Here is a 13681-nt window from a genome sequence, read left to right on the forward strand (position 1 = left end):
TTTTGAATTGAATTCATTGTCTTGTTATTATAATATATGATGCAAAGAGGAGAAAGTTCTCTAAAAGCAAGCCTAGAAGAAATGGCCTAGACCTCGACTTCACAGAATCTGTGAGCAACACTGCAGTCAGCATTGGAGGCGTGGCTGATTGCAGGCAAGTCAGACCTTACCAGATGGGAATTACCTGGAAATGAATTAATTGTGTCTCAGGGACAAGGTATCTCCTTCCTTTCTTTGCCACATTCTGAGGTAAGCCAGAAAAAGTCAAAAGCAGTGTTGAGTTATGGACAAACATGGCTAGGTAGGGAGAGCTAGGTAAGGGGGCCACAGAATCAGCTCACAAAAATCCCAAAAATGCTGACATGTAGGGAAAACCAGAGATAAGGGAACAAGCCAGACCACACTGCCCTAGGTGTGGGCAGGGAGGATGTCTTTTTTATGACAGTCCTCTGTGACCAACAAAGAACAGCCAGACCCCAAACAAGTAAACCATTAAAGATGTTATCACTAGTCTTTACTCAATAGTGATAGCAATAGACATGTTCAAAGGTTCCCTGATTGGCTTTCAATAAAAGACCATCCTACAAGCCCCCAGAGGCAACCCTGTAGGGACCCCTCTCACTTCTGAGGGCTTTCTCTGTACCTCTGCTTAATAAACTTCTAAAACTTTACTCACTTTCCTTTGTCTGATTCATCCTTCAGCTCCGAGAGATGAGAACCAAGCTCTCCCATAACAGTGGGACTATGTCAAAGATCATGAGATTTCTAGAAAGTCAACTTCTGCTTGAAAGAAAGTCACCTAATGGCTGATCCCTGGATACTAAGGCCCTTGTCCAGTCTACCACGTTGGATCAGTTAATTTGGTTTACTTTGTCCAGCACTTATAAAGGACTATGGTAGGTACTAGAGTTGGAGAATGATGCTAATGTTTATATTTTAAAGAGGTTTTTAAATTGGCTGCTCTTCTCTACTCCATGCAAAAATATTTCCACCAATAAAAATGATTTTGCAATAGTAAAAAAAAAATGGAAATCATTGTTTTAGTTGACACAAATTGAGCGTATATAGCATATTCACATTTAAAAACAGTATACGAATATATTCCATTTAATATCAATATACTATATTACAAATCATCTAGGGGGAAAAATCTATTTTTTATTAAGTAAGTAGGAATATGTTAAAATTAAGCCTGCCTCTAGGGCAAAATTTATCAACTACATCTAACAACATAGGATAAAACCCCCATGATATGCAGCTGCTTGGAGCCTGACATCAGATTCCCAAGGAAAATGATAGTAATGTGCATCAGCCCTTAAGGCTGATCTATCCTCAGCTATGTCATCTGTCAGACTCTGGAAGGCAGATCCCCTGTGGGTATGTCAGTATTCTTGCTGACTCTATTAAATTGCAACTATGTGAACTTCCCCATCATGGGTCATCTATTCTTTAGGTGTGAGAAATGTTGTATCTTGAGATTTTATACTATTCTAAGTACAACTGCAAAAGGCCTAATTAGAATGTTAGAGCAGATATAGTACATCATTTAGAAAAGCAAAATGAAAGTTAGCACCCACAAGGGAAGAGAAATACAAACTTTGAAGTGAACGAGATGGGGAAGAAAATAGCAAATAAAAAAGCAAATGAGTTTAATACAACTTTTTGCTCTGAAGGCTCTCTCAGTCTGGCCGTTTCATCATTCACAGAACGTGCTTCTGCAACTCTTCCTCCTGTGGAGCATTAGTAAAAGCTTTTCTTGGCAATTCTTCTTGGTCTTCCTTTTTCTACCCTTAGTTTGATAAATGTCTTTTCTTTTTGAGCTATTATTCCTTTGCTATAAAATATTTTCAGAGAGAAAAAAAAACACAATGAGCTGAGTAAGAGACTGGCATGGAAAACACTAGCATTAGCAAAATGGTACTGCCCATCGTCCTTGGAAGGGTGACCTCTGGGGGGAGGCCACAGGAGAGGGAACATTAAATTGCTATAGATATTCTTAGAGTGAAATTAAAACATAACAAGCTATTGTGTCATCAATAGTAAAGGGTAAGACACTGCTGTGATTGTATGTTTCAGAAAGGATAGTCAAAACTAGTCTTCAGGGGAAAAAGCAACGTCACTTTTCTAGCATGGCTCATTCTTCTGTATTTTGAGCACTTAACAATTATGTTTTAGAGTAAAAATGAGTAATAATGTTCTCCTGAGGACTGTCACAGTTTGGCTTGCACCCTGTAATCTCTTTTGTGTGGTTGAACTTGTTTTTTTCTTTTTTTCCCAAAGCCCATAATGATTTTGGTGGAGAAAGAATCTGGTTCAAGAACTCTGGAGAAGAAATGATCTGGTGACAGAGAGAGGGGAAAACAGATGAGAGAAGAGGGGAAAGATGTTTAGTAGTATAGACTACCAAACTTCAAGTGCCTCTTAGCATTTTCAAGAAATGACTTTTACATTAATTCCTTTACTCTATGGGAATAAATGTGGGTTTGTTTTTTTGTATGTTTGTTTGTTTGTTTGTTTGTTTGCAGATTTATTGTTAATGTGAAACAGGGTTAAAATTAACCAGTTAACTCATAAAATATTTATATGGGCTTCTAAGATTAATATTAAACAAAGCCAGATAGAACTAAATAGTCCAAAACCGTATTTCCTCAAAATTTTATATTCATTCATTCATTTACATGTACATGCATTTATTCAAAAATATTTGTTAGGAATGTTCATCTGCAAAGATACGTGTGCACACACATGCATAGGCCCTGCCTTGTGGAGCTTACAGTGTTGTGTGAAGAATTTTCAGTCCTATGAGGACCATAACATTGAAATTTTACATAGTCTAGTTTCCCTGAGGAAGTGGTTTTAGTGGTGAGATCTAAAGGATTGGTAGGTGTTAAGTGGGCAAGGAGAGGCAGGAGGTCCATTATACGTAGAGAGAACAAGATATGCAAAAGCCCTGTAGAGTATGTACATGCTGAGCATGGGATCTCTGGGAAAGTCAGCTGGAATGGACCAGACAGATCAAGAAAGAGGATAAGATGAGGATGGAGAGGCAAATAAATGCCAGGTCATTTGAGGTCTTATAGATTATATTAAGACATTTAGTTTTTTTTTTTTTTTTTCTAAGAACAAAGTGAAGAAATTTATGGTTTGTAAACTGGAGTACACAGGATTGGAGGGAGGTATGAATATACAAAATCAAAATGCACTTTGGAAAATCACTGGGGCTACAATATGAAAATAGGTATCAGTCATACTGTATATGAATAGATTTATTAAGACATTACTGCAGTAATAACTGAGGAGGTAGCCCCATTCCAGAACTGAGGAGGAAAACCCGACTGCCTTCAGGGTCATTTTTCCCTTTTCCTGGAGGGTCATATGTGTTTATCACCAGATAGTGCTATTGTTCCGACCTTTAAAATGCCAGAAGTTCAGTGGCCTTTCATTTTGTCCCATCTCTGTCCCCTTTAGTCCAAGCTAGCAGTGTATCTGCTGCATAGCTACTGTTGTCACCTCATCTTTATCCCTGGCTTCTGGAGAGAGGCTGATGAGATCAACAGGTCCCACTCACCATTGCTTTATGGAATTACTATCCAGGCCATCCTTGGTGTTTTCTCTAGAACACACTTGCTCATTTTTTGCAGTGTGGATAGACAATAAATATTCCAGCTCTTCAAGTTTTGGTTTCTTTTGGCCCAACAACTCCTTCAATTAATCTCTCTCCTCTCACATTTTACTACAAGCATCAAGGAGAAGCCAGGCCATATACCAACACTTTGCTTAGAAATCTCCACAGCTGAATATCCAAGTTTGTCATTTAATGCTTTCCACAAAATATTAGAACACATTTTGGCCATGTTCTGTGCTGCTATTAACGACGATTGCCTTTCCTTCAATTTTCAGACATATGTTCCTTGTTTTCATTTGAGACCTCATCAGAAGAATCTTTAACATCCATATTTCTACCAACAATCTCTCCAAGGCAATCTAAGCTCTTTCTAGCATGCGCCTCAAAACTCTTCTGGTTTCTGCTTATTACTCAAAGCCACTTCTTACATTTTTAGATAATTGTTATAGCATCACCCTCTTCTTTGTACCAAAATTTGAATTAGTGTGCTAGGGCTGCCATAACAAAATGTCACAGATTGGGTAGCTTAAATGATGGAAGTTCATTTTCTCACAATTCAGGAGACTGGAAGTTCAAGATCAAGATATTATAGGATTGGTTTCTTCTGACACCTCTCCTTGGTTTTACAGATGGCTGCTTTCTCATTATGTTCTGACATGGTCTTTCTTCTGCGGGTATATATCTCTGGTGTCCCAAATTTCCTCTTTTATAAGGACACCATTATATTGGGTTAGGGCCTACTCATAAGACCCTAATTAATGAGTATTGCCTCTTGGGATCCCTGGGTGGCGCAGCGGTTTGGCGCCTGCCTTTGGCCCAGGGCGCGATCCTGGAGACCCGGAATCGAATCCCACGTCGGGCTCCCGGTGCATGGAGCCTGCTTCTCCCTCTGCCTGTGTCTCTGCCTCTCTCTCTCTCTCTCTCTGTGTGACTATCATAAATAAATAAAAATTAAAAAAAAAAAATGAGTATTGCCTCTTTAAAGGCCCTGTCTCTGAACACAGTTGCATGCTGATGTAGTTGGGGTTAGGGCTTCAACATATGAATTTGGAGGAGTCACAATCCAGCCCATAATAGTTCCTTTCCCTTATTCCTGCTTAATCCTATAGTTCCTTATTAGGATACTTCCCTGTTAGGCTGGTACCCTCTTCATCTCCCCTGATTCTGTTAGTCCTTTTTTTTTTTTTTTTTAATTTTTATTTATTTATGATAGTCACAGAGAGAGAGAGAGAGAGAGAGGCAGAGACACAGGCAGAGGGAGAAGCAGGCTCCATGCACCGGGAGCCTGACGTGGGATTCGATCCCAGGTCTCCAGGATCGCGCCCTGGGCCAAAGGCAGGCGCTAAACCACTGCGCCACCCAGGGATCCCCTGTTAGTCCTTTTATCTCATAGATGAACTCTATCTCTAATGGCATCATTTAAAAAAACAAAAAGTTTTATTTATTTATTCGTCAGAGACCCAGTGAGAGGCAGAGGCAGAGCACAGACAGAGGGAAAAACAGACTCCTTACAGGGAGCCCAATGTGAGACTCAATCCCTGGACCCGGGATCACACCCTGAGCCAAAGGCAGACACTCAACCGCCGAGCCACCCAGGCGTCCCTGAACTCTACCTCTGACACTCCTGTATCAATTGCTGTCAGGTTTTATACTCAATATATAAATCTAGAATTCTGATTTCTTGTAATGAGAATGAAGTAAACTATGGGGAAGAGAGCACCTATATTCTTTGGGAGATTTAGTAAGAGTCCTTATCTTTTTCTCTTATTTCATGGATATTAATTACTTAGACAAAACAAATTATATCAAATGCTGGATAAGAATGTGGTAACTTGAAGTTTCACTGCTATGTGTTACCCAAGTTCCCCAAATCAGACCAATTAGATATTGGTGCTGACATGGAAAGGGCTAGGACAGTGCTTCTCAAAGTGTGTTTAGAAAAACTGCCTTAACCAGAACTACTTGGGATACTTGTTAGAAAATTCACATTCTTAAGATCTTCGAGATAAATTTAATTAGAATTTCTTGATCTGGGGCCCAGGAGTCTGCATCTAAGCCCAACCTCATCAGATGACTCTTAAACACATGAAGCTACAGAAAATTTGACTAAAATTTCCTTTATTCCTCTTCTTGGTGACAGAGACAGTCATATTGTGTCTAAGGAAGACAGCCCTTTCTCTTTTACTAAAAGGAACAAAATACTGAAATGCAATTGGTCTGTTTTGATAACATTAAATGTGGCAAAGTGTGAAGTACGTTCAGTTTGCTGATCTCCTTCAAGGATAAAAAATTCTATCTGAAATGTATATAAATAAAATCTAACTTTTATATATTCTTTTTTTCCATCAACTGTATTCTTTAATATAGAACATACCTTAAAGCTGTTTTATATATTTTTCAAATGATGTTTCTATAAAATGTATGCTACCAAAGTATAATTTTTTTAAAGTTTCTTTTTCCTTGTAATTTGAGGTATATTATATAACTTCTCCTGAAAAATTAACTCTATGTCAGTCCAGTCTTGCCCTCATGGGATTTTGGCCCTCAGGACTCCCCATGGCTGTCTCCAGATTTCTTGCAGTAAACTCACAATGGCTGTGGGGCAGCCTGCCAGTCCCCAGCTACCTAGCATGGAGCCCATAGAATGTACAACTGCGAAATCTGGTTTTGATACATCTTAGAAAAATGATACTATGTGAATGGAAAATACTTATAATCATGTATTGTAAAGATCATAATTTACATCACTATAAATATCAACTCGAAATAGGAATACATCAATAATGACTTATATTTTTAACCAGACGTAGATATTTCTACTAGAAAAAATAATTTATATATATTATTTTCTCTAGAATGGCATTGTCATTTCTGAAACAAAACTAGAGAGAATGTCACAAATCAGAGAGCATATGAGAGGTTAAAAAATAAAAAGCAGCTTTAGCTTAAATAATCTGGGTAAGGAGGTAAGGCTATCATTCATATAAGCCATATTTTCAAAACAAAACAGATACTGAAGGAAAAGGAGACGTGTTTCTGCTCAAATGATTAAGACCACATTTAATACAACAAAACTTCATTTAATTTCTTAATTGTTCCTTTCTAGTCATTGAGACAAGCTTTTTTAGATTGCTGTATTTTCACTTTAGAAAATGTCTAAGCTACTAAATTCTCCTTAGATGTTACCAATGGGGAATAATGGATAAATGGTTTGTTTCTTTTTTCAAAGTCATCTACCAGCCCTGAGCAGCCCTGCTGCTGGTCTAGTTACCATTGCACCTGGGAGCTAACAACGGTCCAGTTACCATTGCTGCCTGTCACCATCACACCAATTGTGAGCCCGAGGCCAAGACTGAGCATCCAACAATGCCCTCAGCACTACCCACACCAAGCCCGTCACCAACTGCAACTGCAGCCACACAGGGAGGAGAGGATGGGACAGCCACACATAGGCAGCACCTGCTGTAGGGAGAAGCAACTAATCACAACAAAGGTTTTGGTAACAAGAAAATAGTTGAATGTAAGACACAGATATGGTTTCATCAATAGGAATGACACCAAGGAAGATGTATTCACACATCCAACTGCCATAAAAAAGAATGACACTAGAAGTACCTTCACAGTACAGGAGATAGGGAGGCTGTGGAGTTGGATATTGTTGAAGGAGAAAAGAGTGTGAAGGTAGCAAATGTGACAGGCCCTGGTGGAGCTCCAGAGCAAGGCAGTAAATATGCAGCAGACCATATCCATTATAGATGCTCTCCACAAGGCAGGGGTTCACAGAATTCCCAGCAAAATTACCAGAATGGTGAGTGGCGAAAAGAGTGAGATTGGAGAGTGCTCCCAAAGGCCAGACCCAACAGTGCTGGCCCCACAGCAGGCAATGTTTCCCACCTTACTACATGTGGAAACCCCGTGGGCTTAGACCATAGTCTTCCAACCCTGCTGTGCAGGGAGAGGTGACAGGTGGTGCAGACCATCAGGGTGCAGGAGAACAAGGTAGACCAGTGAGTCAGAATATGCTTTATGATCATAGGCCACAATCCCACAAGAGTCTTTCTCATCAAAGGCAGCCTAGGGAGGACAAGGATAAAGAAGGTAAGGAAAATCAAGAGGAGATCCAAGGTCAGCAGCCACCACAATGTTGGTACCACCACAAATTCAATGACCAACATAGATACCCAGAAAACCCTAAACCACAAGATTGCAAAGAGACAAAGCAGCCAATCCACCAGCTGACAGTTCATCCACTCCTGAGGCTTACCATCTGTACTATCATCTGTTTTAGTCATATGACAAGAAGAAATGAAATTCCAGCAATAAGGAATAAAAGATTTGAGCTGAAGGCATTAAGTGCTTGCTTTTTGCCCACTGGCCTGTTAAATAGAACTATCTGTATTATCTATGCAGCATGGGGTTTTTATTATTTTTACCTAGCCATCTTTTGGCAATGACAACTCTTTTTTTAAAGCCTAGTTTTTCTCAATATCCCTTTAAAGATTTTTAAATTTTTCCTATATGCTCAAGTTGATATTTTTAAGAACCCCATTTTAAATTGTAATAAAAATTTATAACTTGATTTTTAAAAAAAACAAATCAACATATGGCAAGCATCTGTTAAAAAGTCTTTTTTTTTTTTTTTTTTAAGCCATCTATCAAGTTGTGCAGGGCTAGTCATGACTTACAGAATCTTAGTAAGCAACTGGTATTGATTGGGATAAACTATAGCTTGGCAGCAGAAAGAAATGGTGCCTCATGAACAATAGTGACTAAGTGGGTATTTACAGAATTTCTCACAATTGCTAGATTACTTAGAAAATTGTATTTAGAGCCATTTCTAGAGTTTTTAAGTGATTTATAAATTAAAAACTATACAAATATAAGAATTGTTATTATTTACTTGATGGTACATTTTTTTTAAAGAAATTAGAAAACATTGGAAAAAAAAAAAGTTGACATGAAATAGAAGACACAGAGAAGACTCCAAGGAAGTAAGGTAATAAATTGATACATCTGCTCAGAAAACAGGACAAGAATATATCATAATTCTTATTCTACATGGAATTAGGGACTAAAAAACAGAGAAGTATAATGGTTGCTCATGTTAAGAAGTACATATATAATATCTAGAACTTTGATTTACTGTAATAAAAATAAGAGAACCTATATGTGTATCATATGGACCTATCTCAGTATTATATAAACTATCTCCATTGTTTTCTAATTTTCAAGTTGACTCAATAAAAACCTCAATTCTGCCTTTGATACCATGGATAATATCAATTATCTAAGCAACTACACCACTGTGTTGTTTCTTCAGGTGAATGAGTCTCCAGGTATGAAGTCTGCAATATATCTGAACACAGACCAGTGCTGGAACCAGGTAAATAAATGGTTTTAACTCTATGGTCTAAATGACCAAGCTATTTTTCCATTTCCATCACACTATTTTTTCCTCCAGTTATCCATTCAATATTAATTTTTTTTGAAAATAAAAAAATACAAAATGGAAAGCCATATCAAATTGCTGAAAGGAAGGAATGAAAGCGCCTGATCCACAGCACATTAACTCCTGTCTTAGTATGTTTGGGCTGTTATAACAATGCACCACAGACTATGTAGTTTACAAATAACAGAAATTAATTTCTTACAGGTCTAGAAACTGGGAATCTGAGATCAGGGTGCCAGTATGGTTGGGTAAAGACCTCTTTTAGCTTCCAGACTTTTTGTAATATCGTCACATGATAGAAGAAGTCAGGGAGCACTGTAGACTTCATATAGGGTCTTTAAAAAGAGCACTAATCCCATGAATGAGAGCTGTACCCTCAAAACCTAGTCATCTACTAAAGGCCCCATTAATATTTCCATCACTTTTGGGGTTAGAATTTCAACATATGAATTTGGTGGGGGAGATAAAAATATTTAGGCCATAGTATCCCCTTTATAGAGTTGAGTGCTTCTAGGGAAAAAAAATGTTGGCCGGTGACTTAATCCAAGCTCCTTGCTAACTGGACATTAGGGTATATAAACTATTGATATTTTCTAGGAGGAAGAGAATTTATCTGTAAATGTACTTCATAGGATGTTCTAGCTAAGGGTCAGCTATAGAACCCATGAGGCTTACTTAGCTCCCTGTCAGTGATACAAGTGTTAGAGCTATTAAATGGAGATGTTTCATAATTTAAACTTTTCTAGGGCATGGGGTTATCCCAAGATCCTCATACAGAGACCTTGTCTACAGTTCTATAATACTAGGCTAGAAGTACATGCCTAGTGTGTTTAGGCTAGAAGTACATGCCTAGTGTGTTTAGACAGGATCTGGGGAGCTGCCTTTGGTATACAAGACTGCTCTCTCTACTTGGAGCTTTTTTTGATATTATTTAGTAAAGTTTCATACCGGGTAAGATCTCTGATTCTTGTTAAATCTGATTAGAAAATCCATTCTTTTATGTTAGCTGGCTACCCTCAAGAGATTTTTCTATTAACAAGTATAGATTTTAAGACTTTTTTTAAAACTCACTATATTAACAGAGTAAAAACAGGCTACATTTCTTCATAATTGCCCTCTAACATAAGTGGATATGAAGGCTCTTTTTACTGCTGAGCACTTTGATGGAATGGGATAGATCAATTTAGAGGAGAAACTTAGAAGTCCAGAATCTACATATTGAAGGAGCCCACTGCACAACAGTGAAAATTGATTAGTAATGATCAATTTGAAGTGATATCATGGTAAAAAATACTAAGTTTTATAATTTTACTAGGTAAAAAAGATGACTGTGGACCCAAGCCAATAATTAATAGATAGATGGGTAGATAGATAGCAAAAGCAAGATGATTAGTTGGCATCAGACTTCTAGAAAACCATATACAAAATAATGTACCAGTAGAACAGCATTTTAAAATAATCCAAGGAAAGAAAATGTAAATCACAGATTCTATAGTCAGTTAAGTTTTCATTCAAGGATCAATAATGAAAAACAGTTTCAAATATTCACCAAATTCAACTAAGAAAAGAATTGGGACATTTCAGCAATAGGACTACTGGTGAGCTTTTAATATAATTAATTGTAGATTTAACATTAAAAGATGAGGTAGATGGTGAAATAATAATGTTTTATGATGTGTTACCTAGTATGTTATATGTTCTCACAGAGATAATGCAACTAAAAGTGACAGGAGAAAGGAGAAGGAAGAGGGAAGTTACTATTGTGTGGGCAATAGTTTGGAGTTAAAAGTATGTCATTAAAACTGCAAACAACATAGTAACATGATAAAAAAAGAAAGCAGGGAAATAAAGGAATTTAAAAATAAGTGAAAAGCCCACAAAACAAAAATACAGTCCTTCCTAAACACCTAAAGAATATTAAAAAAAAAAGAGCCCTCAAGCCACTTCACATAGAGTAATATAGCAAATATAACATAATATACACAGTAATTATTATAAAATAATATGAGAGAGTTACAGTTAAACACTTTACATCTCAATAAATATAAATGAATGGCTTAACAAATCTATTAAAATGAAATGATTTTCAATTTGGCTGACAAAGCAAAATCCAAATACATTCTGTACAGAAGACACACACTTAAAATACTTTGGAAAAGCTAAATAGAAAGAGATGGGCAAAGACATACCAGAATTCTAGAAATAATAATAAAGCAAAGCCAATACTGATATAAACAAAATAAACTTCAAACTAAACTGTGTTAATGTGACAGAGAATTGCTGTTTTTAATGGTAAAAGCCTCAGTTCATGGCAATGACCTAACTATCGTGAATATCTATGCACCAAAATAATATAGCAATGCCTTTGTAAGCAAAAAACTACAAAAGATGTAAAAAGACATAGAAAGAAACATATTAACCTTAGGAAATGTTAATACATCAGAATTAGTATGAGATAAGTGAAGTAGACACAAGGACAGGATACAGAAGTCTTACAGAACTAACCAGTAAAGTAGATATTATGTATATATGGGAATTTACACACTGAAAAGTCATGACTATACCTTCTCAGGCACTCATGGAGCAATTATAAAATCTGATCACATGTTAAGTCACAAAAAATAAATTTCATAATTAAAAATGTTACAAGTAAAATTTTAATACATTAAAAACTAGAAATTATTTTAAAATCTTAAAAAGATTAATGATAATTCTAATTACTTTAATTAGAATTAACAAATGATGTTTATTAAATAATTCTTAAGTAAATGTGGAACTACAAAATAAGATTAAAGAACATATTAAAATATGTAAATGAAAACACTAAGATATACATGTACATATGTCCATGTATATATGTATACATATATAAATCTGTGAGACACAAAGAAGCAATAAAATAAATTATATATCCTTAAACACAATCAAAGAATATGCTTAAATAAATTCTCAGCCTAAAAATCTAGAAATACAAAAAAAAGCGCAACAGAAAACACAAAGAAGGTAAATAGAAGTTGATGCAGTTCTGACTTTTAGAATGTTAATGTTTCACAGACAAAAAAAGAAAGAAAGAAGAAAGAAGAGAAATGAATAAAACAAATAAGGAAGGGTAGAAAATCCTACTGTTGAGCACAAACAGAAGTTTCAAATAGATAACATTTGAATGAGTAACACCAACTAATGGGATGTGAGTAACATCTAACTCAAATAACTGTTAAACATGGTTGGGGAGTAGTTGGACTATATGGCTTGAAGCTAAAGACAAAAAAGAACTCTAAGCACATATTGAAACCTAATTAGCAGGTTTCCTTTCTTAGAGACCGGGGTTAGTAATAATGAAACTATTTTCTGTACTTTATATTATTGTACTTTATATAAGTCCATATATTATAGATAACTGGAGCTTTGTTTGTCACTAGCAGACAGGAGAGTTTTAAACATGGAAAAGGACCAAACTAGAATGAATTCTATCATTAGATTGGAATTAGAGATATCAGTGTGAATCCATAATTTGTAATATAGCTAGTTTGCTGCATAGATAGATACAGGTGTGTGTGTGTGCGTGTGTGTGCATGCACGTGCACGCATGCGCACATATTCCTCTTTATATCTATTTCTAGCTCTGTTTACTGAGAAAGACTAGGAGCAATGACCACCCTCCCACCCTGTGTAGTCATGACAACAAGTAGAATGAGATCTTGATCTCTAACAGCATTCTCCATTAAAAGTAACCAGGGCTTCTAGACGAAAAGGCTGATTTCAGTGTTACAGTAAAAGTACAAGATGAGCTTGAAATCTCTTGTGCTAGAAGTGAGGGAGGTGTTCAGAGAATAATATGGACGTGTCAAAAGGACACTTTGGTCACCACGGAGGAGCTTTCATTAGCCAAGAATGGAACAATTTGAGTATTAAAGTAATGACATAAAACTATAACTCATTGAATAAAAGAAATACATGAATTCACTTTGATATAAATTTTTAAGAATGAGAGAAGGAAAAATTCTTCCTTTCAGTAGAAACCCAACTGAATTTTTTTTAGAAGACACAGAATATTTACAATCTCAAAGTAACAAGATAATTATTAATTACAATGTGAAATAATCTGCTCTATAGTCTAAAGAATTAACAGAGTCCAAATGATCAAAATTAACATCCACAGTAATGATATAGATCAACAACATGTGCCTCCTGATATAATTCCCTGAAAAGGTCATTACTTCTGAGGTATTTCTGTTCAAGTTTCATAAGCTGAATCTAATCAAGAGGAAATATCAGACAAACCCAAACTGAGGGACACTCTATGAATAACTGGCTTGTACTATTCCAAAATGTCAATATTATGAAACACAAAAAAAGAATGAGGAACTATTCCAGATGAAACTAAAAATACAACTGAATGAAATACATGGTCCTAAATTTTCTTTTGTTATATAGGCATTGGCACAGTTGGACAAATTTGAATAAGGTCTGTAGATTAGATAATTGCATAGATACTAACTCATTTGAATAATTTCCCTATGGTTGTTTAAGAGAATACCCTTGTTTTTAGGTATTACACAATAAACTATTTGTGGGCTAGGGGATATTATTCCTACTATTCTCAAATG

At 36.2% G+C, this 13681-nt stretch overlaps 1 protein-coding gene, 1 long non-coding RNA gene and 1 pseudogene across 14 annotated transcripts in view; 2 read left to right on the plus strand and 1 right to left on the minus strand.

Annotated features, from left to right (window-relative positions):
• The window catches only part of SPAG16 (sperm associated antigen 16), a 911935-nt gene that overhangs the window by 324066 nt on the left and 574188 nt on the right, over positions 1 to 13681 (minus strand). The gene's annotated exons all lie outside the window — the stretch shown is intronic.
• The window catches only part of LOC144305922 (uncharacterized), a 188600-nt gene that overhangs the window by 161428 nt on the left and 13491 nt on the right, over positions 1 to 13681 (plus strand). For all 3 annotated transcript variants that reach the window (XR_013372951.1, XR_013372949.1, XR_013372950.1), the window contains one exon: positions 8946 to 9008. This is a non-coding gene — a long non-coding RNA (uncharacterized LOC144305922). The remainder of the gene's footprint in view (positions 1 to 8945; positions 9009 to 13681) is intronic.
• Positions 6751 to 7913, plus strand: LOC144305782 (Y-box-binding protein 1 pseudogene; annotated as a pseudogene).

Source organism: Canis aureus, chromosome 36, assembly GCF_053574225.1.
Source record: "Canis aureus isolate CA01 chromosome 36, VMU_Caureus_v.1.0, whole genome shotgun sequence".
NCBI lineage: Eukaryota > Metazoa > Chordata > Mammalia > Carnivora > Canidae > Canis > Canis aureus.